This window comes from Manacus candei, unplaced genomic scaffold, assembly GCF_025592945.1.
Source record: "Manacus candei isolate 608988 ecotype Guabito, Panama unplaced genomic scaffold, ASM2559294v1 h1tg000043l, whole genome shotgun sequence".
NCBI lineage: Eukaryota > Metazoa > Chordata > Aves > Passeriformes > Pipridae > Manacus > Manacus candei.
Window position 1 is genome coordinate 1,401,486 of NW_026138091.1, and position 26,514 is coordinate 1,427,999.

The window sequence follows — 26,514 nt, forward strand, 5'->3', positions numbered from 1 at the left end:
ACCTCCTTATATCCAACCTTAAAGTCCCTAACTCAGTTTCATGCCATTTCCTGTCACTGGTCACAAGAGTGAAGAGATCAGCGTCTGACCCTCCATTTCCCCTCGCGAGGGGTAATCTCCCTCTCACTCCCCCCTTTTTCCACATTCAGCACAGAACTGTACCAGTTTTTATTACTGAAAATAAAAGGCACGCTCAGGGTAAAATAACAGCCACTGCTGAACTCACTCATTCAGAGTTAAGTCTCACAACAATCTGCTCTACAACACAAATGAAAAGCAGTATTCTTTCCAAGTGAGTTCCTTATTTGGGGACAATTTACTTTGACGACATATTGTTTTACATTTTCATGTGGCTTTTCACTTGTTTTGTGAACTTTCACTGAGCAGTGTCCTGACATTTCATTTTCTTTATATGTTGCTGCTTTTCATTTGAACTGCGGATGATCTCTACTTCCACAAGTACTCTGTGAAACATCTGCAAAATTAGGAAGAGCTTAAAAAGCTCTAACCCAAATGAAGCCTTGAAACCCTTGCAAGTATGAACAATTAATTGCATGGGAACAGTGACATGCAAACAGAAGTCCTGTAAATATCTTCAGATTATTCAGAAACACCTTTCCTCTATTAGGAGTGAGTTTAGCACAATGTTTCACTGAAATTGCATCAAGCCTGGAAATTATAAGGAATCTTAACAGAATAAGATCGTTTGTCTTACTCTCCTCATCCCTGGAGAAAATGTCAAAGTGACTGGATGAAGACAGTCTACTCAGGCTATAGCAAGCAATGCTAGGTATATTTAACATATTCAAAAAAGTATCCATGCAATTTCCTAAGAGCAGTTTAATTGATTAATTTAAAATAGTTATCGAGTCAAGAAGTACTAAAGCAAAACCAAAATGGGTAGTAATAAATTTTCACTGCTGATTGCTGAAAAAATATTTTTAGATGAAGCAGTAACAATAGCACTGTAAAAAAACAATTTCCAAATATTGTCTGAACAAAACAGTATAGTAACTACCTTAGAACATCCTTAAAAATACACATTCATTTTCCCCTTACAACTATAGCTAAACAGAGATGGAAATTAGAGGAATGAAGGGGACTTTAATTTTCTAATATCCATGAGTACTGTGCATTTTTACTAATTGTCTTTCAAAAAAAGAATAGTCTTATTAATGTAACAACCTTACAGGAAATAAAGACTTCCACAGTAAATATATTTATTACTGGACATTATTACTCTATTAATACAATTGTGACATAAATTTCATTTTTGGCTCCTAAAATCAGAAAATGGTCTAGAATACCAGCCTGATACTATAATCACAGCTCCTAGTTTCACTGTGCTATCTATATCACTGATACAGGATTTTATGAAATGACTACAGAAGCAATGGGACTGCTTAGTGGACTGCTATGGACATTGAGGTATACAAGCATTAACTCAAATAGAACTTGTTAGCTAAAAAGGCACAGCTGACATTTTATCTGCAACCCCAAAAATGACAGTACTGTACTATATGCAGCTAACATCATCTAAGATACAAGTAAAAATATAAGGACACATGCTACTGAATGTATTAATCAAAGACAAACCTTACTCAGAAGCGATCTGTTTAGTGGTGCACAATGGCAGATGCCAGAGCATATTTTTTTGTGATGCAAGGCTGCTCAAGATCATCTATGGATAACGAACCATAACAGCTTGGGATTTGATAAAATGCAAGCTGATGGTGAGAGAAGGCAAAGAATACAACTATTATCTGAACAACAAATACATATAAACTGGATATTTTTCATCTTTAGTATCAGAATGAAATTATCATGTATTGCTATAAAATTGTGTGTTCATTAATCTAATAGACTTTGCATCAGAAAAAGCTATTTCTTTAATTTATTTACTACTTCCATTTTATTTCTTGGAAACAGCTATGCATTAAGGCATTTAATAGGGCATGGAAGGTAACAAAATCTGTGTTTGTTTAAGATACCTTATATGATTGGCATCAACACAGTTTTCACAGGGAAATCTTGAATGAAGGCTCTATCAGTCACTTTCTAGTTTCTTCACGGTTCAGAAAAAAATCCTTTTTCTCCCTTTAAAAGAAAGACATTTCATGTAAACACTTGCCAGTTCCCGTACTGCTGTATTTTCCATCTTAGCCTGCACACAACTGCTGCTTAAAAACTCCTTTAAATATACTTAGTTTGTTCAGTGCCCCTCAGCTGATTGCCAATAGCTGATTATCATGAGAGTTAATCAGATCGTTAAGAGACCTAGAAAAAAAAGACATGAACAAGTTTTCTTCATCATGGACTGATTTGGACTGTTTTCTTAGTGTGCTCTAATATTATACATTTCTGCAGATTTCATCAGTGAGCCAAGTACAGTGAATTGTAGTGATCTCACATCATATTTTTCTACCGCGGTAACCCACAAAGGTTCCTTAACTTAGCATGCTCAGTGAACTTATTTGATACCAAAAGGACATGGACTTATACTTGGACATTTATTAATTTCTGTACACAAACAGACAATTTCAAAACAGTTTGGATTAAGGGGCAAAAGCGACATGAGTCAATTCAATCTTAGACACAAACAATTTCCTAGAACTATTCAGATTATACTAGAGATTTTTACGTTTTTTCCTTCTCAGCTCTTCTATTTTTCTTCTATAGAGTCTCCTATTCTGGTAAATTAAAGGAATTCGCATTGCTTTTCTGCCACATCTGTGACTAGAAGCTCCAGTTAAGACTGAATGCTCATTGAGCTGATGTTGTTTGAACAAGACTGTTAGAAATCTTTGAGATTTTTATAAATCAAATCACTGAGATGGGAAAGGATAGGAGTAAAGCTATATCAACATATTTGTTCTACAGATGAAAGCTGAGGTACACAAAAATTAAACAATATGCTGAATGTCACACAAGTCTGGTTTAAGGAACCTTCTCAGTCTTAAATGCCTTGAATCCTTGCCCACTATCTTAATCACACCCCAAAAAAGCTGTTCTCAGTCCCCATATCTTGTATGTAGCAGTTTTCATATTTTCCTTAGGAGGAAATACCACCAGTATTTCATTTTGTCAGTCTTGACAATATATAAAACGGCAAATCTTGTTAGAAATAAAGATTTTTTTTAAGCAACAAAAGTACTGCATAATTCAAAAGTTCATTTAAATTATTTTAAATACTTTGGAATCTCTCTTTTTTCAGTACTTAAGTACTAAGAAATCAGTATTGCAAAAATGATGGAATTTTCTATAAATGTAGATACTTATTATTTGCCATCTAATTTTTACAGAATAAAGCCCATATCAGCATGGTGTATTGCACTGAATTTACAGTCACCAAAGTCGGGGGCACAAGAATTTACAACACCACAGAAATGTGTCTTTTCCATCAGAAAAGAAAGACTAAATCTTTTCAATTACTCCAGGACCTAGGGTTTTAATGAAATAACTATCAGGAAAAGCTGGTTAAAAATGTTCCAGCTTTCAGAGTCAACAATTATTTTGTAGCTTGTGGCTGTCTAGATAGAATGTATTTATTTATCAAAACAACAAAGTAAAATTAAACTCATTAGATGCAAACCACAACATTAATAAAAAAGCATTGCTGCAATGTCAAGCACTCAAAGTTTCATTCAGCCTTTTTCTGAGGCTTTATGACAGTCTCTGAGTCACATATTTTTTGTGGGTAGCTATGCTTGTCCAGTACCTATGTTATTTTTAAAGGAATTTGAAGGGTTTATCCCTCCTACTCTGTGCTCTAGAATTTATATACCTTACAGAGCAGATTCTTAAAATTAAATTATTATTTTCATGATGGATTTTTTTTCAAGATAATAAAATCCACTAATTTTATACACCAAATAATGGATCCTCATTTCTCCTCCACCCCAATTTCTTTTTATTTAGAGAACGTAGTATATATTTTAAGTTCCTGTATACCCAAACACAACTCCCATTGTATTCCATTTTCCTGCCTTCCTGGCTCATTTCTCAATCATTCCTAGCTCTTTCTAGCTAGGATTACTGGCTGGTGCTACTGGCAGTTATGCTGGCAGCTCTACATCTGCTATCCAGTTATCCAATTCCTTATAAAATCTTCCCTAGAGCTCCCTGCCAATTCTTACTCTTTTTGACTAGTCAGTCCCAGTTTCCACTCTGTGTCCAATTTTTATCCAGGTTGATATTATCCAGGTTGACTATTAATCCACTGCCTTTGCCCATCAAGCCTCGGTCATTGCCTCCTCAGCTCAATGGTGACCAATCTTCTCCCATACTGGTACTGTTGTCCACTGGGGTCCCAGAAGACTTCCAGCTGGGATAACACATAGAGGAATTATTAAAAGCCATCATGGGAAACTCTTTTTCTATCTTTTTCATCTTGCAACACAAAGTCTGTTGAGTCACTTCATGGGAATACTATGAGTTTATCACAGTCAGCCTCAGGAGTTTTGAGAAGCCAAAGCACACTCAGCAATGACCAGAAATGGATTTTTTTTTATCTTTATTATTAACAAATCCCTCTTTCCTCTGTGAATTCTGCTCGTTTTCAAAAGGCTTAGGATTTTGCTAATTCTAGTGCGTAGTCACAGGGATGACCACAAACACATTCTGTTCAGAACTGGCAATCTCACTGCTAGGCAGAAAACTTAACTCCACCAGAAAGGAAACTTTCAAATATGATGTGTAGTTTTCTGCTGAGATCATAACTGTGTTGAAAAATCCTAGTTCAATGCAAATATTTCTAAAGAGACATGAATTAACCTTTGGGAGTCAGGAGAAGACAGATAAATCAGTAAATTAAGTTTCAGTATGTTTTAATATAGGTAACTGAAACATGATCCATGTTTCAACAAGAATTTTCAGGTTTTCTTGGAGATTTAAAAATTCTTTTTACAAGTCCCTTGGGGAGCAGAATGAACTTCCTCATTCATTGGACGAACAGTGCATAATACTTTGCATAACGAAATTAAGCAGCCTGAAGTACATGTGAACATGACTAATGAGACCAAATGCAGCAGGAAAAGCAAGCAGATGGCTTGAGTGAGCTGGAACAGAGTAGCAAGGAGAAATCTGAATGTTTTGGGGTTTTGCAGGTTACATATAGACACAAAAATATAATCTTTGCATTTCTGTGTAACAGTGCATCTCTCAGCACTTTGATGGCCTACGGACCACAAGTGAGAGCTTGCCAGAATACTAATAGTCTCTGGAAAACCTTTATATGTTGTCTATGGGAGATACAAAATGCAAACAAAATGGAGGTGAGAGGGCAGGGGGTGTTTCACTTTGTGTCTTGCTTTTTTAATTTCATAAAAAAGATACTTAAGCTAGTGATATATTTTTATTGAACTAGTCTTTCTCCAACAGAAGTCTGGTTCTCAGATACCTCCCCAGTAGTACAAACATCTGGGGGAAAATGCAGAAAGAGAGAGAGAGAAAGAAGGCAGTAGGTATTAAAAGATGATGGGAAAAGGCTTTCTTATCAAGAAAGTTCAATGACCAACTTATGAAGGATGCTACAAGAAACACCAGAAGATGCAGATAAATTCAGTTTGCTCTCCTTGCTTTCTGTGAAAAAAAAAATCTGTCCATAGAAAAGATTAACTGTTCATTTCTATAATTTGAGCTAAATTGAGGGTTACCAGACAGCCTCTCCTTGGGAGGTATTTCTTGGGAGGTATAGCTCTACTCTGCATGAACTGGCTATTTACATCTGCAAACTTAAGGGATTGCTGGCAGTTATGTTGTAAAAAACGAGCACATTCAGGGAGAAAAAGTATAAAACTGAGCAAATTTACAATGTCATCCTGCCATCATATCTATTACAAAGGACTAGGATAAAACACCTTTGGATCTGTATTTTCTGACATCTGAGATTTATTTTTTTTTAACTAGAAAACTTTATTTGATGTTTTGAAAGAAAGCTGGGACACTACCTGGGATTGCAATATAAGGATATCATGTCGACGAAGTAATTTAAACTAATGTTCAGAAGAAAACGATTTAATTAATTTTTCTGCACCTGTCAATAAGTATAGTATTCTGTTTCACTGTTAATAATGCTACAGCTTTAGCCTACCTACCACATATTTGACTATTACATGCTCCTAGTATTCAGTGCTCACAGTGCAACCCAGTAGCGTAGAATATTTTTATTACCAACAAAAACTGCAGAGGTACAAGATTCAGACATTCTTTAATCCCTCCAGCTAGTTTTCAAAATGTATCTCTTCACTGTGTATACTGGTCTCGGTTTTTTAAAAGTTTAGAATATTCAGAAAAATAGAAAGAGACAGAATAATTTCATGGAGCATCACTGTTCAGCTAAAAAAAAAAGAACCAAAAACCACAAAACCCCAAGCTTCTTTTAGTTCTGGAAGACAGCAGTGATATTTCTTTACTATTTTTTCAGGACTTCTGACTGCATTTTTTATCTCCTGTACTAAACAAAAAACGTTTTTTTTCAGGTTTAAGTATATTGAAGTTATCTCCACTCTGAAACAATCACAGGAGTCTCTAATAACCTGGCATCTGTAGACCAGCAAGACCTTTCAGTCAGCCTTGACCTACATTTATCAGGTGATATATGTAGAGATTTGGATGATCTTTTTATTTTACTGCAAATGATTCTTAATTACACTGAAGCACAATATTTAAGCTTCACCCCAAGAAACACTATGAACTGTTTGTTACATGATAAATGACCTTAAATAAGAACTGCAATACCCAGACATCATTCCAGCCTGTATTACTTTTATCAGATCTACCTCTGATCTTCTATTTTAAATACACACTGTTATTCAAACTATCAGCAAAATCCAGCTTATATCACTATCCTTGTAGCTTTCTAACATAACTTGCATTATTTTAGGAGTACCTATCACACTACTAATTAAAACATGGGGTTATTGATCTCAGTGCCTTTTATCATCCCCCCAGACCAGGTATGCAATAGTTTTGTGAGAAAAAGTATCAACTGACAATTTCTATATTGTCAATAGTTTAAAAATTATAATCTCCTTATGCAAAGCTGTTTGTCAATAACTTCAGTTGCAAAACTGAGTTTCTGTGATCTTCTGCAATAATTTGTATCAAAACAGAGGGCTCAAATGCACAGGCAACACGGCTTCATGGGAGGAAAGTCCTGCTTCTCCAACTTGATTTCCTTCTATGACAAGGTAACCCACCTAGTTGAGCAAGGGAAGCCAGTTGATGTAAGTTTTTTGGATTTCAGTAAAGCTTTCAATACTGTCTCTCACAGGATCCTTCTGGACAAAAAGTCCAGCACACAGCTGGATAAACACATCATGTGGTGGGTGAGCAATTGGCTCATGGGTTGAGCACAGAGGGTGACAGTGAATGAGGTAACATCAAACTGGTGACCTGTCACTAGTGGGGTTCCACAGGGCGCCATCTCGGGCCCTGTGCTCTTCAACATCTTCATGAATGATTTGGATGCTAAAGCATGATTACTTGGTGGGCTAAAGCTGTAGCATTATTAACAGTGAAACAGTATACTTATTGACAGGTGCAGAAAAATTAATTAAATTGTTTTCTTCTGAACATTAGTTTAAATTACTTCGTTGACATGATATCCTTATATTGCAATCCCAGGTAATGTCCCTAGAAGGGATGGATACTAAGCAAGTTTGCCAATGACACAAAATGGGGAGACTCCCTCAAAGGCAGAGGCCCTGCAGAGAAATCTCGACAAATGAGAGAGACTGGGCAATCACCAACCATATGAAGTTCAACAAAGGGAAGTGCCAGATTCTGCACCCGGGATGGAGCAACCCTGGATGTTCATACAGACTGGGGAATGAGATGCTGGAAAGAAGTGCCATGGAAAGGGACCTGGTGGTCCTAGTCAACGGCAAGTTGAATATGAATCAGCAGTGCCCTGGCAGCCAGGAGGGCCAACTGTGTCCTGGGGGCATCGGGCAAAGCATCGCCAGCCGGGCGAGGCGGGGGATTGTCCTGCTCTGCTCTGCTCTGCACTGGTGCGGCCTCACCTTGAATATTGTGTGCAGTTGTGGGCACCACAATATAAGAAAGATATTCAGCTATTAGATAGAGAGTGTCCAAAGGAAGGCAATGAAGATGGTGAAGGACCCTGAGGGGAAGCCGTATGAGGAGCGACTGAGGTCACTTGGTCTGTTCAGCCCGGAGAAGAGGAGACTGAGGGGAGATCTCACTGCACTACAACTTCCTTGTGAGAAGAATGTGGTGATCAGTAACAGGACCTGTTACTGATCTCTTCTCTGTGGTGACCAGTAACAGGACCCAAGGGAATGGCCTGAAGTTGTGTCAGAGGAGGCTTAGGTTGGATATTAGGAAAAAGTTCTTCACGCAGTGCATGGTTGCATATTAGAACAGGCTCTCCAGGGCAGTGGTCACAGCACTAACCCTGACAGAGTTGAAGAAGCATTTGTGTGATGCTCTAAGGCACATGGCATGATTTCTGGGGATGACTCTGTGCAGGGCCAGGGGTTGGACCTTGTGGGTCCTTTCCAACTCAGCATATTCTGTGATTCTGCAATTTTAGGTTTGCTATATTGTATATAGGAAGCTGGTAGGAGCAACCCCAAAGGAAGCTGGTAGGAGCAAAGTGCAAAACAAACAAAAGAAGGTGGTTCTTTGTGCAACAGGTGAAATATTTACGAAAATCTCAGAAACATATTAGGAGTTACAAGAAAGTTTTAAAACGTACTATAGGGAAACTTAACAAGAACTTAGAAAAGAGATTCATTGTTAGCGGGAGATATCACACCAGGTTCAGGAAATCCCTTGCGCTGAAAACAGTTAGAGGCTGGGAATTTTTCAAGAGATGTGTGATGTGTTCTCATTCTATTCCTCTTTCCCCTGGAAATCTTCTATGGCTTGTTGGAGATAGGATGCTTAACACTGTAGGTCCAAGTCTATAAAAATCCCTCGTCTGAATTCTTGGAATCATTCTTCCATTTCACTGAGATGCTCTGCATCTGCCTATACTTTTGCCTAAGCACTTATGTAAAGATGTTACTTTCTAACATGCTTTTTGCTTTTGCTACATCTCAGATCATTAACATTAACTTTTCTCCTACTGCAAAACCAGATTGTGACAGACATCTTGGTTTGCTATAAACATTTTTCCTCCACATATATGCTGAAGCATGCAATTAAAAGTAAGAATCGATAGTTCACTACTCAAAATCTCATTCTGACCTCTTGTATCAACCCAATTCCATACTGATCAATTCATTTACTTGGTCCTAAAGAACAATTTCTAGCTTCAACTATGAGCATGACCGTCAGCTTAGGAAAGACATCAAACACAAGATCAATCTGATGGTATAGAACTCTCTGCAGAAGGAAACTAAACAGTTGGTTTATTTCATGCCACAAGGGAAAATAACCCAAATACATAAAACTAAGAAGTTTTATGTATTTGACAAAAATGTATATGACAAATAAAGGGCAAGTTTTTGAGGTTCTGTCTTCCAGATCTTGTTCAATTAGCAATTAGTAAAGTCAACTGAATTGGCCAGCTGACAACTTGTAATGCCAAAATAAGAGTTTAATGTTCTTTGCCAACATCAAGCTGATGTACAGTGTGTCACTCTGTACCTAGAAAACTCAGCATGTCCTTTCCAAGATGACAAAACAATTTTCACAAAGCTCTGGTACTTGGCGCTCACAGTTCATCAAGATTCTGTACATTATCTCAAGTTTGACTCTCTTCAAAACAATAGTTTATTAACCAATTATGTTGGAAAGAAGCATTTTCCCTTACAAACAGCTTTGATGAGTTGAGTTACCATTCTCCTCACATACATAAGGGAAAAAAAAAATCAAAATCCACTTGCCAAGCATTGTTTCCCAACCGCAAAATTTTAAAGGGAAGGTTGCCATTTCCTCTGGTAAAGACTTATGAACGTAAAAAAAATGCCGTACCCATAAAATCAGGAAATAAATATACAATCAAATTAGAAATCTTAAACAGCATGAACTTATCACATGCACTCAGGCAGAGCTCCCTTGCTATGAGGGATCAGATAAAGATTTTAATTAGCTCCCTTGAAAATTGGTGTTTGCATTTAGAACGTACAACAAGTTCATCACTGCTTCTTTGTCATCCATTTTCCAGGAAGCTTCTTAGTCAGAATATATCCTCTAACTCTACACCCAAACCATGACTAAGTACATACATGAAGTAGTCAAATCATGGTAAATTACAACAAAGCATCATTTAAGAGTGGGAACACTTTGCATTCAAACTTGGTGTTCCTACTGTCCAGTCAGGCAACACAGCTTAGGTAATGAGTTTTTACAGTTGCACTTCTTTGGAAACAGGAAAACAACCCAGCCAACCCACAACAGTGAAACCAAGTTTTCAAGCAGAATGATATAAATTACAATACACATGAGATTTTAAAATTAGTTCAGACAAACAAATGCACAGCACAGTTATTTCTGCCTTGGCAGAGGAAACAGTGCAAGGCCCACATATTTTTTCAATCTGCATCTTCTATTATTAACTTTTACATGTATACATATATATATAAAATATATATATAATATATATACTATTATATGCATACAGGTTAATGAACATAAATGTATTAATAACCAATCTGTAATTCCAGACTAACCAGGATGTTATAAAGATACATTTTAAATAATTTTTATTTGTCTTCGAAGTACTACTTTCTTAACTATAAGGAAATGCCTGTCAGTAGGAGAGGAAACTACTCTATATTGCATCTGTGCAGGTGTAGATGACATGTAGTTTTACAGTCTTTTACTTTTCACCTTAACAAGGCATTCTGAAAAACATGACCTTATTGTAGATATTTTTATTTCTCTCAAGACTCAAAATAGAAAATAACCAGATACAAATTTTTGACTGCTTGATTTACTTGAGTATCAAAAGTAAGTTCCTATTCATTGATATAGTCCCCATATGATGAGCAAAATGTCATGCCCAACAGCCTTTAAGCCACTACTTCAAAAATACCACTGAAAAAAACCCCCAGAAGACTGTTAAAGCACATGGAAAGTCTACTTAGTTTTCTATGGATATCATGAAGTTTGTCAATATTAGCTATCAGGCCTAAAATGCGCGAAGTAATGTATCATAAAAACAAGTGCTTTCTGAGAACCTCCAACAGAATAGTGATACAAATAATATTACTTATCAGAGAAGTAATAACACAATGCCACAAAAACTTCCAAAAACCTCATATGGCCATTGACATAATCAGTTCAAAATTATACAACATTTATATTAACACTGCTCTTTTTCCTTCTTTTGTTTTCAGTTTTTCAACCAAGTATTTTTATTTTAACTACAGATAAACCAACACTACCACTTCATTTCTAGTTGGCAGCTTTTTGGTTATCTCTAAACTGTGGAATCTCAGAAGGATGCTGATGTTTCAGATGTGGTGAGTTGACCGTGGCCATAAACTAAGCACCCAACAGCCACTCATTCACACCACTTCCAAGCACGGAAGGGAGAAGATGAAGCACAGAAGCAAGAAAAAACTCGAGACAAAGCCAATTAAAAAAGTGAAGGAAAAAGAGAGGGAGAAAATATACAAGCGAAGTAAAGGCAATCTCTCCCTTCCACCAGCAGCCCAGTGTTTACATAGCCTCCACGCAACAACTACTTCAGAAAGACCACCCCCAGTTTTTCTTGCTGAGCATGACATTGTAAGAATGCACAGAATACCCTTTTGGTCGATTTGGGTCAGCTGTCCTCGCTGTGTTCCCTCTCAAGCTCTTGCACACCCCCAGCCTACTTGCTATGAGCAGAGTTAGAGAAGGCCGCCTTGCTGTGCAAGCACTGCTCAGCAATAGATAAAACACTGGTGTGTTACCACCACTGTTTCAGTCACTGACCTAAAACAGCTGCATATGGGCTGCGATGAAGAAAGTTAGTTCCATCTGATCCAGTCTCAATACAGATACATACCACAGTTAATGTCTCAAGTTTGCCAGGATGATAACTGCACACAGTGACCTTTTCCCCATTTTCTTTCTCCTATCATTTCCAAGCTGGTTTCCAGGCCCTCTGAGGAACAAGCAACCAGGATGCCAAAAAGCACTGGTCATGCAGTCTAGATCGAACTATTGAGGTCACAGTCCTTAACCTAGATGTCACCTCTGCTGCTACCAGTCTCATTTCCATCCATTTGGTGTTCCACTTTCCAAACTGCAGCACAAGAAAAATTACTTGACTGTCTCTGCTCCAGGTAGTATGTTATAAACTTTATAAACACCTAATGTAGATAACTGCATCACCCCACTTCTTCTCCTTTTTTGGGGGGGAGGGGAGGGCTTTCTACTTTCTCCAATTTCTTCCCCTTAATTTAAAGCCTGTCAAAACCTGTCCAGTTCTTGACAATCTCATTCCTGGTGTATCTCTCAGCTTCCTTCTCTCAATACATTTCTTCAATTTCTCTAAAAAAATCCAGCTACCATCCAGTCCACCAAGGAACTACTCCATCATATTCTCTGCTGCCATTTCCAAGTTGGTGCTTTGTGCTTAAATGGGAGTTATGCAGGTAAGAACTTAATAGTGATCCTTACTGATATAAATACAACTTCTAAAGTTTGTGATAATACATATGCAAAAAGAAGTGGAAAGATGATTAAATAAATAATTCTGATTCTCACACGACTCAAAGTTTACTTCAGGGTTATTATAACATGGACAAAACAATACTTGAGGCAAAACCTGATTTCCCGTATAAATGGTATATTGCATTGTGTTCAAGAAAACAGAAGGTTGACTCACTGCCATGTTGTCAGCCTATATTGAACTGAAACAAATTGAAGAAGTAATTCATAATACAATAGCATTCTCAGCAGCTGCACATACTGCCCAGGCTATTTAAATATTCTATATATAGTTGCTCAGAAAGGCACAACTGACAGAGTGCACAGAGCGGATGATGAATCATCAGGTAGTTTAAGTAAAATTTTGCTTGATTAACTGTTTTGTTTTTAAACCACCTGCACCATATTGTCTGATGTACCAGGACAGGTCAAATTGTTCTCAGTCTTTTTCTGATAACCAGACAAGCTTACAAATGATAAGTTTTATTGTGTTATGGAACTGATGCCAAACTGAAGAGCTGTGTATTGTGTGATTCCAGCTACCTATTTTTTGGCCAAGAATTTAATATCAGCCATTGTTATATATGAAACTAGCCCAGATATATCAGCCACTAATAGCATTGTGTCATATGGAAGTAATTTTAGTTTTTGTCTCCCCATCTTCAAAGTAGATTTATTAGTCCTCTTGAAATGTAGTTTCTCACTTGAATTTTATTTTGGTCAGCTGGCAAACAAAGAGATTACAGCTAGAGGATTTTCAGATGGAGGCATTAATGGACAAAGCTCACTGATTTGAGTCAAAGCATACCTGACTTCCATCACTGTAAATGTTGCCAGTGCATGCACTTCTTTGTTTAGACCAGCAGATGAGGTATTTACATGTCTAAAGATGCACAAAAGCACCTAATACAGTTTATAAAAGCATTTAAACGAATAAGCACCTTCTTTCCATGGACTTTCATGGGAGTCATATCCTTAATAACGTCAATCAGAAATCTCTTTTTCCAAAAGGAAAACATCAAAATTTAACACTCCAAGCAATAAAGCGAAATTTAAACTAGGGTATGAAAAATTTATTAGCTCTATCTCTTGAAAAAAATAATCTTACATAACAGAATAAGCTTTATCTCCAGGTTCTGCAAGGCTATTCCTTCTGGTGTATATACAGTTTTAGATTACTATCTTTATACAATATATTAGTATAGAATGTTTACGGTATTGCAAGGTTTTCCCTCACCTTCATGTGACTGAAGTTTTTGACTCACTCCTAAGGAAGAGTTACAAATTAATAGTATAGAAGTTCATTTTTTGTAAACACAGTATTGTGTCACTGCTGACATAAAAACAACACTAATAAAATTGCTAACCACTTGGTCTCACATGTGCACTTAAAGGACTTAAGTTAATCTTTCTTAACTGTTCCACTAATTGTTGGTGAGTTGATTTTTGGGTGGAGAAGAGTGAGGAGGGAATTGCTTACTTCATCTTACATGTGTTTACTGGATCCCAAAACCTTCTCTGCCACATTTTCCCCAGATAATTAATACTCATTCCTTTTTCAGCTGAGTCTCGAGATTCAGTTAAGATAGAATCTTAGTGTGCTGGGAACTGTGCAAATACGCAGTCAAAAGAAAGAAAAACATTATAGCAATAAATCAAAGAGTTTAAACATCTACTGTCATTGGAGAATCAGGACACAGTACTTGGTTACTTTCAGTAAATTCCCACATATAAGTAGAAGTCCCATTTCTGTTGGAAAATCTACTCTAACTCCTATCAAGCAGAGACGGAGCAGTAAAAATGTTACAACAGAGAATGTAAGCTATAAATTCTCATCCTAATGAAGGTACAAAGACAAAATATAAAGAACAGTTGAGAAAAAATGCACTTGTTCTGAACTCTAGAAGACATTTAGGATTGTATTTTACACAGGCAACAAAACACGAGTCTTTCAATAAGCACATACAGCTTTTTCTTTATTAAGTCCTCAAAATGGTATTTCAAGAAATAATACTCATTGACAATGACAATTAAAATTCTGTTTCTGGAAGACTAGCAGAAAAGAATAATATTACATATTTTGCTGCATGCTATTTAGAATTCCTTTTGGTGTTCTATTCCTTTACATGCTACAGGAGCATGCAAAGCTATATTCAGTTTAAATGACACATCCGAACAACTCATATCAGAGGCTATTTAAGGCATGCATGCTAGCACATCAAAGGGGATGAGCCTAGAACAAAGAGATGCAAGGCCAAGCTCCACTACTATTTCAGGCTGTCTCTTGTGTAGAATTTAGGTGTCAGTTATGAAGATCATATAAATGTTTTATGTTTTGCACAATCACTATTAATTATGACCTACATTAGCATTCAAAAAAACATCAGCAGTAAGACCCTGCAAGACTGTAGACAGTCATTTCAGGTGAATTACTGGTGTGATCCTACGTGACGTCAGTAAATAAGATCATCTCACCACAATAATTATTGAGGCAGTAGAAAAACAAACAGTCAAAATGCACAGCACTATCATGTTATCTAATCAAAATATTGTGTTTGTGTAGAGCTTACTTTGAAATCTATCCATTTGAAAATACTAAACTCTTCTGACATGGCTATTCTAATATATATTATTCAACTTGTGAAAATAAGGATTTATAATATTAAGGATTTATAATATACATCTGCTTTTTTGGATATACTAATAACCATCACTATTTTGGCATGGTTTTGTGTATTCTTTGAATACTCATGCTAAGAACAAAATTAATACTATGAGCATTTAAAATCTCAGGGCAGGATATTCCACATTCATTTAAGTAGAATAGGATATGGATGTCCAGTGAGCTGTGCTGGAGAAGAAGGTAGTGTGCTGCCACAAAAGCTTTTTGCAGGAGTAAATACTGGAAGCTTTCATAAACTCGTGACTGAAATTAGAGTAAGCTTTACTCTGACTAACAAATTGCAGACAGTAACTAAAAATGACCCAATTATTTCTGGAAAAAACAGCTCTTTTAAAATTTAAAGTTGAAATATATAAATGGATGGAGAAAAAGAGTAAAATGATCGTGTATGACAATTCAATAGCAGGAAAACTGAATACCAGGTTTTATTGTTTTTCAATGAAAGAACATAATAATATGAGCTATTGTAATTGGTTTTTTTACAGGTTTTTCCATAAATAGCATTTATGTTTTAATTACACTGTTAAAGCTGTGTGAAAATAATTTATTTTGTAGATACTGTTTCTTTACAACCATTCTCAGTATTACTCATTAAACTAGTATGCCACTGAGATAAATGAGCATTCTTATCCTATTCCTTTAAATCACTGAAACATCTGTATAATTCCTTAGCACTGATTTAACTATTGATGTAGCTGAAAATATAATCAGCTGAGCATCTTCCTCCCTTTCACCGTAATCTAATATCTCTGTTGAATTATGAGATCACAGACTTGTATAAGAGTCTCATATAGCTATAAACCTTTCTATTGTCATAACAGGGTTTCTTAGTTGCTGTTATTGTTCCTCTGGGAACTTATTTGTTAGTGAAAGGTTTTCCCCCCATATAACTTAACTAACCCTTAAAAGGATTCTTCAAATATACTTAGAAACATGAAAACAACAAATCACTTAGAGAGGATACATTCTCTTGATAAAAATAATACTAAATTTTTTCTAATAACAGATGCTGTGACATAGCCTTCATTAGTTATTTTTTGTTATGAATGAAACTTCCAAGGAAGAAATAGTCAAGAAAGAAACCAAAGTTTGCCAGGAATGGAGCTACGTTTCTTAAGTCCTCTCAGTGATGCAGAGGCCACTAAAATTAAAAAAAAAAAATCCAAATAGTGGCTCCTGACTCTGTTTAGAGTCTCGACACATAGTGTCTGCAAAGAACAGTATGTATTAAAGCAGTCAGTAGTACTGTTAACCTGGCTAAACCCTATTCAGCACAAAGACTGCAGAAATGAGCTGTGTAACTTTGGCTATGATCAAAACTGACCTTATAGTTATTATTTAAAATCTATTTTCTGGGACTTGTACCCCCGTTCACTGTTATGTCCATCTGCTGCCTCTTGTCTTAAACTGGACTCCTATGACACTGACATCTTTGGTCATTACATACACTGAACATCCCAATGACTATGTGTCAGTCCCATAGCCAAAGTGCTGGGAGCTCCATGAGATGCTCCAACAAGGACAAATATTAAGCTTCTGTTTTAAAGCCTTCATCCACTTACTTCTCAAAATGTAGAACGTTTGGCATTGTCTGTAAGATTAGACAATCAGTTTCATTAAAACTTACTGAACTGTAAAGAAAACAGTGAAGTGTCTCACCTTAGTAATTGCCTATAAGCTATATTTCTAGCACAGCTCGAACACTTTTTCTTGGAGTAATGAGCTGGTACTTCAAATGGGATGAAGAGTCACCATGATGGATTCCTTATAGTATGCAGTCCTGAGCAAGTTAAGGACTATTCTAAGTTACATCAGATTTTCAGCCACAACAAGGAGACAGTGAAGCTTTGTGAAAGCCTGGCCACCTCTGTTCTAAAACATATGCCAATATCCTGCTCTCTAGTAATAGGTGTTATTCAATAGAAATGTGGCAAACGCGTGCACGCGCGTGCGCACACGCACACACTCATGCATAAAAGGTCTCAGCAACCTAAATGACCCATGATACTTTCACAATCCTTTTCTTGGCCATGAAGATGTAATTAAACACCACTGATCCCCAAAATAATAGAAAATAAGTAATTAAAAAAAAAAAAGGAAAAGGAAGGAAACCTCAAAAGAAACCCTATGATCTTTCAAGATAAGCAGTTTTGGACTTTGCACTGTCCCTACTAAATGAATATATTGAAGAATTTTACACTATGACTACAGCGTCTACTATCAAAATCCATGCAAAAGAGGCTGGGATTTTTCTTAGTACTGAATTATCAGAATTAAAACAGTTCCTTTTGAAACACCAAGCTGAATCACATTAGTGGCCCAGCATCTGGCGAGTAATACAACCCATTATGGAGTACCTGAATTATTCATTAGCTTGAAAGACACTGTACTCATTCCAAAAGGCAAAAAATATCCCTACTAATAATTATATCATACAGACAAAGGAGGTCAATAAAGTTAGAAGTAGTTTCCTAATGTTTGTATTGGGTAAACAAATAAAAAGTAAATAATAATTAAACTTTGACCTCTCACTTTTCTTTTCCTTTCAACCTTTTTCACTTAACCCAAAGTCGGCTAGAAGCATTCACTGTCGCTTTGTGGTCTCAGCTGAACAAATTATTAAAGCGCATTAGTACCCTTTATTACTTTTTATCAGTCTTCTATTTCACTGTATCACTGAAGCCGTGGTTGCCTCCAACGAACATCTTTCTCCTCAAGGCTCAAAATCTTTTTCCTCTTCCTTTTCTCCCCTTATCTTTCACATTGCTTTAGGTGTGAAATTTCAGTCACTCTTCTTCTCATAGCAAGGAACTCAGTTCTACCCCACTAAAATACCTACACCCTGTTACCTGCCTGGCTCTTGCTTCCTCTATATTGTCTGTGACTACCCAGCAATGGTCAGCCTTATTTTTTTTTCCTCTTCCTCTCCTCTTGCATTGATCTCCGCTCTTTGTGTTCAACTTCTAAGTTTTCACTCCTTCCTGATCGATCTCACACACTGAACTTGTCTTTGGAGAACAGTCTCCCAACAACCAATGAACTGCTATTTTCCATTTCCTCCTTTTAGCCTTCCAAAACCCTGCTTAATCTGAACACTAGCTTACTTAACGCACAAAAGACAAGTTAATGTGTTCTTTCAACAAAGACTGTTTAAAATGTATTCTTTCATTTTATTTGCACAGGATAGGCTAGACTAAAACCTGAGCAAATAAATTATGCTTCTCCTTTGAATATCTGCCTAACCCTACGTATTATAAGTAAAATGTTACTTCAAAGTTTTGTGTATGGATTTAAGATCTAGAGGGTCCTGCTATTTGATTCAAATATGTTTTATTACTACAAAATATTTGTTCTTTGTAAACACCTATATATATACACAGGGTGGGATCAGCGATAAATACACTAGTCTTGTTTCTGTGGTGGTTGGAGTAGATGATGACAAAATGTGAAGATAAAAACTGTACGTAACTACAAATAATAAAAGATTCTTCACCAATATGAATAAAATACAAACAAGAAAAATGAGAAAGGGATCACAATGGAGTGAAGATGGTACAGAATTTAGGATTATGATGAAAATATTGAATGCAGGGATGAAGATGGGTAACAGGAGTAAAAATTAAAAATTATCAGTTAATTACAAAACTCAGAGAGAAGAGAGGCTCAAGAAGATTAAGCTGAAGGTGACAAGACAGTCTCCAGCCCAAAGTCTGAAAGAACAGGAAGAGGATATATGAAGTAACAAGATCATTATCTTGTCCGATACGCATAGAAGAGTAGAATAGCATAGAGCAGCAAAGTAGAAGAAAGGAGAAAGCAATCAGAGCAACAGATGGTTGGAAAGCTTTTTAATAATGTATTTTTTTTTTAGAGAAAGTTTTCAGAGAAAGTTTATTTAATTTAAAGACAACCTGGTCAAGGGAGGATGAGTAGGTAGATCATACAACATCAACTCAGTAGCTTTCCTTAAGGTTCTGGGGTTTATTAGACATTGGAAATGTGTGAGACCTCACATATCTGAAGTTTAGAAAAGCCTTTTTCATATCAGGCCACATGGGAAATCATTACTCAGCTGACGTAAAATTAGGATTAACAGCAGAAATATTAGGTCAATAGGCAACTAAAGGGAAAATGTTTCACAGAATATTCTGAGTTGGAAGGGACCCACAAGGATCATTGAGTCCAGCTTTAAAGTGAACGGTCCATACAGGGATCAAACCCATAAACTTGGTGTTAACCTCACTGAAAATGAACACACTTAGTGATGGAAAATTTCAGGCTAGAGGGAAGCTATTAAGAGAGTTCCTCAGTGATCAGTCTTGGGAGAAATCTTGTTATTTTCATAATTATTTTGGCCAAAGTATTCGTACTATATTAGTGAACTATCATGATAATTCATTTTTGGGGAGATAATCAATACCAAGGGGCATTGGGACATCTTATGCAAAGAAATGCATGACCTTGAGAACATGAATAATACAAATGAAATAAAAATCCATCATCTAAATGGCAAGGCCATCCCCCCTAAGGACTAATAAAAACATTTCTTCCATAAGTCAGAATTTCATCAGTTAAAAATGACTGAGGTGGAAAAGGATCGGTCATAGGATTTAAGTATGAGTTGTTAGTGTTATATGGACAATGCAACTCTAAGCTGCATCAAACAAGACTTTTCAGGAGAGAAGGAAATACTGATATGGGGGAAATCTAATCATCGGTATCTCTAAATTGCCATAGAATCCTGTTCACTCATGTTAAAGAATGATAAGCTTAAATTGGAAGAGGTGCAGAAAGAGGTGCCAACATGATCAGAGAAATGGAAAACCTATCTGACAAAAAGAGATTAAAAATGCTTAAGCATATCTGGTCTGGTGAAATAAAAGTCAAGAGAAAATATGCCAGGGAACTGAATAGTGAAAGAGAAGGAAAAATTATTCGGTCTAGGGGCCACAGCTGGCATAAGAACAAATAAATATAAGGTGGCCATGAATAAAGTTAGGTTGTAAATGAAAAAAATAGAAGTCTAAACATTAAAACAATGAGAATCTGTAACAGCCTCATAATAGAAGAAACAGATGCAGCTCCCATCCTCTCCCCAGAATTACACCTAGTTTCAGTGTGCTTTACAAGCCCATAAGGTGGATCAATATGAAGTGCTACTTGAAACAGTAAGGAGCTGGAGTTGGCAGCCAAGGAGATCCCTACCCATCTTGTGTTTTTAAAATTCTTTAAATAGCAACTATCATTTTTCAGGAGCAGCTATGTACGAAAAGAATAAATAGAAGACAACAGAAGATAAGTGTTCTGTTTACAGAATCATACACTTTTTCTATAGACTAAATATGCTAATTAAAACAATCTATTTAACTTTTTTCCTGGAATTCACTATTTAATGCCCCTGAGATATTTGTGATCTTTCCACTTCAACTACATTTTATTACTGAACTGCTAAATGACATTTTCATATACTTGAATATCAACTCTGCCTTAAATAAATACAGCAAAATACATAGGAAGATTACCCAGCACCAGCCATGAAGAATTCAATTTCTGAGATAACAAATCTATAACTTATCCTCTTCTCAATATATCTACATTCCTAATTGTTTAAAGACAGAATAACTTTGCAGGCATAGTCATTTTTCTCTGTTTTTACATAACTATTTAGAAGTAGTATAAAAGATGCAGTTAGTTGATGCAATCTGAATGAATAGAGGTGAAAAAAGAACTTCACAACACCACTGTATATGTGTGTCACTCTTTCATTATCAGCCACTTTCCAGAACAGGCTCACACATGAGATTTATTCTTGAGGAGGTAAGAACTCACAAAAGTTGAGTATTAATTTTTTGTAGAGAAAGAGCCTAATCTAACTCTATACATGAATTTTGACAGGTCAATTATCATAGACCCTTGTGAAGGGATACTTAAAGAGCAGTAACCTTTTCATTTGTCTGAACAGAAATGACTGAGGAGTAAGGAGGAATAAGTGTCACTGAGACCCTGGCAGTCCTTTCTTTTATGATAAGGTCAGGACTTCTTATTGGATCAAAAGAAGAGTCAAGAACTGTCTGGAAAAGCCATGTAGGAGATATTTGATAAGGAATTTTCAAAGCTAAGTTAGTGATATAGCTGTTGATTGAACAGCATCCTGGTTAATTGTCCCCAGCTCAGCCTCTGGGCCGTGAGTTTCCCATCCCTTAAATTTGTTATTGCCATATTGGTGGAGCATTTACCAGCTTACACCGCTCACAGCTCCAGGCACCTGACTGAAAGGGTTGTAAACTTCTCCCAAAGCTAGTTTGCAAATTCATATACTATCATTAAACAGCTTTCTTTTAAATCAACTCTGCACTTCCCAGAACAAGCTCATGCCTTAGATTCAGTTGCCTATTGCAATAGTTGCTTATTTTATTTAAACTTTATTTTAAGTCAATTCATAAATAACACATATATCAAAAAACAAACAGAAGCTGAGAAAATATACCACTACCAGTAGTGAAAATTAGAACCTGTTTTGACCCTAACATAACATAAATAAGGAAAGGTAACAGTAATAGCAACATCAGAGATCCATTATTTGTACACAAATACAAAAGAAAGAGTAAACAACCATGTAGAAACAACTTCATTCAGAAACCAATTATCTGTTTGACTACACACAAGTATACTGTCTCCAACGCTGCCTTACAACAAATAGGTATTCACACTTGTGCCACTACTATTAGCATGACAGTTATTTCCCAATACTTCCTGACTGCAGTGAAGGTACAGAGCATTTTTATGTGCTAGGGGACAAAAGAATACAGTGCAGTGCCTTCAACTCAGCCTGCTCTAAATAAAATGTTGCTTGCCCTCCTCTAACACAGAACTTGCAGAAAAACTCTTTAGACTTGCCTTACAGAGCCATCCATCCTAGACAGCTTTCTGTGGGTCTAGGATCGGTGCGTTGAGTTCAACAAAAGACATTCTGCTCTAGCAGGGCTCAAGGATATGCATTAGCAGCTACACCGGTCACCACGGTGCCTGTGAAGGGAGAGCTATAAATACTCCTATTTACACTTAGCTGGCTTCATTTCTCCTACCCAAGATATGATCTGCCCTGCACCCACAGACATAAGTGGTGTCATGGGACGTGTGGCTGTACTTCTGTACACTCTAAGTGCAAAACCTATCATCATTCCCAATTTCTCTGCTGCCCTTGGGCTTTTCTGCACCAGTCTAGACAGAATCTGACAAATTATCGTTTTTCTGAGCTCATTTGAGAGCTGAAAAGTACAGACTGTATTTTTAAAACACGAAGCCCTCCAGAACCCATCTTCTGTTAATTTATGCTTTTAGTATTTGCTCTGAATGCTACCTTCCAGGTAATCCACATCTCATCACTGGCCATCTTGAATAGCTGACTTCCAAGTGCAATAGAGGACTTTGATCCGAGATCCCTAGAAATGTAGAATGATTTAAAAAAATCACTTTGATAACTGAACCTCAAATTTACATTTAAATGAGGTATTACTTGAAAAAAACAACTATCTCATGTAATTGTGAAACTATTAAAATGTTCAGTTTAAGAGCTTGACTACTTTTATGTAGCTCTTAAGTACCGACTTTGATCAAAGCTCAGCTGTTCAATTTATTAAAATCTGCCATTTCATCTGCAGGATTTATATGTGTTTAGTATTGCAGATTCATCAAGATCTCTTAAATAAAGTTATAAAAAAAAGGTGTTGGATAAATATAATCTTAGGCACAATACACTGCTCAGTGCTTTCTCTATAAATCCCTAGATCAGTATTGCTGAGCAAAATGACTGGAGAACTGTGTTTATTTCTGCTGTCACTTAAATGTTCAATCTTATTTCTGGCACTTTCTAATCAGTTAATTGGTTTCGACCTTGTTGGGCTCTACAAATGCAGTCCACGCAGCAAACTATACAAAGAGGGCAGCTGGTCCCATAATGTCATTGTACATTACTTCACCTCCTGAGTGAGATTTATCTCCCTGATCCAGTCTGTTGTATGATCTGAGGAAAAAAAATAATTTCTGGAGGGTTTTTTACTAAAAAGAATGTGTGTAAATCATAAACACAGAACAATTTCCACTAAGTGTGAAAACACTGTGAATGTGCTGAGTATTCACATTTTTCTTAGGACAGTAAGAAACTAAATTGTTTCTTTCCTGGGTCTTTTAAATAGATGATGTTGTTATCTCAGGTGACATGTCTAGCAAAAAGCTAACATGCACTAGAGGCAGTACACAATACTAATGAAACACTCCAGAGGCAAATCTGGTACACACTGTCACTAATTCAAAGTTTATGGTAGGTTTTCTTATCAGTAAAGCCACCTTTTCCATTTTCTCTTTCTCTACTGGTTCTATCCATACTAAGCTCAAAGGAACAAGAAAGCTCTCGGACATGGCTTGCTGAATATTGGCATGATTAATACCTGCTCCCTGACAGTTGTTTGAATTAAGGTGTGCTCTCATTGTAAACAGCCTGGACTGTGTTCGTACTGAGGACTGGCTTTTGAGAAAGGTCTTCTCGTACGCACAAGAGGGTGGCAGGAGAGAGGGGCTGCAAAACCATTCTCCATGCTTGCCCTACTTTCTACAATACCTGGTATCCCACAAAATAAGCCTGAGCAGTCATGGTCAGGATAACAACACTAGGGATTTTAAAGTAATGCCAATTCTGAACTAGTAACGAGTGCCAACAATTTATTCCATATCAAAAAAAGTGCTGTTTACTCAGCATCACAAGGCAGCTCCAGCTGAAACACAAATGGGGCCCCACTGATTATGTTCGACAGCACAAGGGCCAGTAATGTAAAGTTTTCAAAGAAAAAAATCTCTTCAACTAATTGCAGGCCTGTGGCCCAAGGGTCACCAAAGATTTCTTAGCAAATCTAAATTGTCTTTTTAATGTAGTCAACACAGTATCGCCATGATGAAGGCAAGTATTGTTGCCATTTCCAGGAAAAATTGACAGGAAAAGATGATGACGAAGTGATCCAATAATGTACCATAGCAATGCCTACTACTTATAAGCAAGGGTGTTTTTCTTCACACACCTCTCTGTTCAACCAGGATGTATCTTCTGCTAGTTCTGATGCCTAAAGGCATATCAATTACCTGGGTGGATTCATGGAAAGCAGCCCTATGCCAAAAGCCATTGCTTTATCAGCCCTGTCCTTTCCTATTCCCTGTAAATGCAAAGGGGTTGCTGCTCACAACCAACTGGAAGCATCTGCCACCATGGTTTCCCTGAAATTTAGCTGCAACCAATGAGTAGGCCAGATAATGTTTGGGAAAAAAAACACAAGATCAAGGATAGCCTGTCTAGTAATCAATTTGATGTACACTGTTTACACCCAAACTTGCAACAAACCTCCAAGTTGAAATACTGGTGTTCCCCTCAAAGAGTATCTTCACATAACTGAAGGAATCAAACATTTTTAAGGAACACTTGTATTCATTATAGCAATTCACAGCAGAGGGCCCTAAAACATTGTCTCAGCCATGCAATTACACACTTGATTTCATTTTTTTCCTTTTTTTTTTTTTCCCCAAAAAGCTGCTGATGGGCTACAGTGCCTGACTTTCCATGATACAAAGCAAGGCTGATTTTCCGTGGCTCTGAAAAGCCAAATCTCTCTAGGGAGACAATGTTTCTTCCTATTGCATCTCCATTTCCTCTCACGATGTCATGTGCACACTTCAGAAGCACAAGACACCTTCCTGTTTTGTGCTGAGTATCATTTTTTGCTCAATTTCTAATCAGCCATTTGTTAAGGGAGCTGCAAAAGCACACAAAGGCAGCAGCTGTTCCCTTGCTGCTGCGAACGTGCAGCTCTATGAGCAAATGCTGTTTGAGGCGCTGCCGAGAAGCAGCTGCTGATACTCACTGAAGCCTCCCCCAACACCCCAAACTAAACACTTCTCCTCTGGAATAACCCTCACACCATGGCATGAACAACTGAATTACTATGAGCACTTTTTTTTATATACCTCATGAAAACTCAAAACATTTTCCCAAGGTGTTACTTTAAAAAAAGTATAATCTAAAGACACAGAGGTTGCTTTAAAATTATGTAATAAATTTATTTTTTAAAATAAAGCAGAGGTTACTTTACTATTTGGTAATTATCATAATAATAAAAGCACCAAACAAAATGTAATTACAAAATTACATGTAATACCTAATTTAGATATATCCATCAAGGTAAGCAAAAATAGGGTGCATTCTAAACCACGAGTTAAAGGTACAGAAACATATTAAATAATGGATAAAAAACCCAGGACAATTCAAAACTAAAATGAAACATCTTCAACAGCTTTTAATTAAGCAATACCCATTAAATCTGATTTCCTCAGCATTCTAAATTTAGTTTAAAAAAGGAGTGGGGAGGAAAATCAGGTTTTGATGAAAGTGCTCAAACTTACATGGATATAAATAAAAGTTCTAAATAGAAGTTGTTGGAGTGCTGCTTCTTTAAATTAGCAACAGCTGAATGTGCTAAAATAAAAGATCCTACAAGACCTCAACAGAACTTTCAATACTTTAAGTAGCATTCCTAGGGGTTTTCAAATAAAACAATTTATTCCTTCCCAAGAAAGAACCTACATTTTTGTGCTTTGTTCCAGTGAAGACCCCTAGTGTCAGCAGAGTTCTCTGACAGACCAAGACATATGACCATACAGATTAATTTAAGGTATCTTGGTCCAATCCTCTACTACTCAGGAAATGAAACATTGATACAGCTATTCAGCTCCCAAAAAAGATATATGATCCTCCATTTAAAAAAAAAAAAATGTGGGAGATGAGATCAGTGTTCACATGAACAACATTTTTTACTAGAGGGATACTATTTACCTGCATACATTCATTTTTTGGCTTAGTACTTCAACTAGGCTTAAAATTAATACCACCGGTTTTGTTAATTTTAAAAAAAATTTTTATAGAGTATAGATAAAAAATAAATAATCGTGTTACCACAGTGAAAACTGCCCAAGAAATTACCTAATAATGGGCTTTAGTTTGTACTAACATGCAAAACAACAAGTAAAACAGACAGCTTTTAATGAGAATTTAAGTATTTCCACTGTAGGTTTTAACCAAGTCATCAAGTAAAATTATTTGAACACTGTGTTGCTTTTTTCTAATTTACCTTATTTGATAGCAGTAGAACAAAATTATATATATTAAATATACATAC

General features: G+C 36.5%; 1 protein-coding gene across 3 annotated transcripts in view; it reads right to left on the reverse strand.

Moving 5' to 3' along the window:
- The window catches only part of SYT1 (synaptotagmin 1), a 351,145-nt gene that overhangs the window by 268,159 nt on the left and 56,472 nt on the right, over window positions 1–26,514 (reverse strand). For 2 of the 3 annotated variants that reach the window (XM_051795724.1, XM_051795722.1), the window contains exon 2: window positions 1,992–2,097. The exons of the other annotated variant lie outside the window; for it this stretch is intronic. The gene's annotated coding sequence lies outside the window, so the exon portion shown is untranslated. The remainder of the gene's footprint in view (window positions 1–1,991; window positions 2,098–26,514) is intronic. 3 annotated transcript variants of the gene reach the window in all.